The sequence below is a fragment of the Nycticebus coucang genome, chromosome 8 (assembly GCF_027406575.1).
Source record: "Nycticebus coucang isolate mNycCou1 chromosome 8, mNycCou1.pri, whole genome shotgun sequence".
Classification (NCBI taxonomy): domain Eukaryota; kingdom Metazoa; phylum Chordata; class Mammalia; order Primates; family Lorisidae; genus Nycticebus; species Nycticebus coucang.
In genome coordinates, this window is record NC_069787.1 from 62,042,352 (window position 1) to 62,043,958 (window position 1,607).

At 33.4% G+C, this 1,607-nt stretch overlaps 1 pseudogene; it reads right to left on the reverse strand.

Annotated features, from left to right (window-relative positions):
- Window positions 1-245: 245 nt before the first annotated feature.
- Window positions 246-412, reverse strand: LOC128593087 (uncharacterized; annotated as a pseudogene).
- Between the last annotated feature and the right edge of the window lie 1,195 nt (window positions 413-1,607).

Consider the following 1,607-nt stretch of genomic DNA (forward strand, 5'->3'; position numbering starts at 1 on the left):
AGGGAATCCCTGGAAACACACACAGCGCATGTGGGCACACACATATCCATCCCCCCAACACTTAGCTACATCGAAGAATATACACACTCCCTACAGTAGGAAGTATTTAATTCAAGAGAGTCTACAATGTGTGTAAACTTGGGGTAGTAGCTCATTCCTTTTCTTCAAAGTGTTGAATTTCATGAGTAACAATGAGCAAATTAAGCCCTCTTAACCTCTCTGAGATTTTGATTCTTCATGTTTTAAAAAATTATTTTGGACCATACATGGACTACATGGAGTGAGTTCCTATTCCATCTCCTGATTCCAAAAATCTATTTAATATTAGGTCCTTAAATAAAGGATTTATCAGATATTAAACTGATGAGAACAGATACTACACTTGATCTTACCCAAAATGTTGAGAAGTGATTATTTCTCTACTTGTTAAACCAAAGTTTGACCTGCTACACAGTTTCCTGACTTTCAGACTTCAGATGTTTTCAAATCACCTTCCTATTATTTGCCGTATTTGCATACCACCCACAGAGTGTGTGACCTGTTGCCAGAAAGAAAGCAGGGATGGCACTAGGACACTACTTATGTTAGTTTCAACCTAAGCAGTAACATTGTTTTTGAAATACTTGCTGAGATAAATGTGTAAATCTAAACAAACTAAATTGTGTGCAAACTCAGATCATTTAATATTACCAGCAAAAAGATTGCCATATTGGGGAAAATAAATGAATGCATAAATCTTAAAGTCTTGGTTAGCTCTATCTATGTATGCTTAGAAATCAATGAGTGAACATTAGATAATTCTATAATTTAACCAAGATACAATCTTCCTAGTTTTCTTCCATAATCTAAAATCCCCTATATGTGATAAGTGTTATTTATGATGATGATTGGCTTAAGATTTTTCCAACTTTCTGACGGTATGAAACCATTGTGATTCCAACATAATGTATAGTATTAAGTAAAATGCATGAGGTATTCAGCACTTTATTATCATATAAAATAGGCTTTGTGCTGGCAATTTCACCCAATGGTATGCTAGTGTAAGTGTTCTGAGTACGTACATGATAGGCCAGGCTAGGGAATGATATTTGGTGGATTATGCATATTAAATGCATTTTTAACTTATTATTTCCAATTTATGATGGTTTTGGGGGGCATAATTCCATCATAAGCTGAGGAGCATTTGTATTCTTACTTTTTCACAGGCTGCTTGTACACTCCTGGTGAAGAATTCATAGGCTCTGTAAAATTTCATAGGTAAATGGGGATGTATACCTGCAAATCTTCAAGAGGTCTTGTGTAGACTTTTAAAACAATTATTTTTACTACAACCCACAGCATGAAATATATTTATATAGTGATCCAATATAGACAGATACATGCAGTATAATTGAAATAAAATTTTAATAAAACCTGCTTACATTTACTTTATTCTGTTTGATTCAATTGATCTACTCTATTCTATTTCATTCTTTAAATTGCAAATTGCCACTTACAAAATTTATTTTTATAGTACATTATATTAATTATCTATTTCTGTGTACCAACACTGCCACGAATTTAGAGGCTTAAAACAACACTCATGTATTTTCTCACAGTTTCTCCGG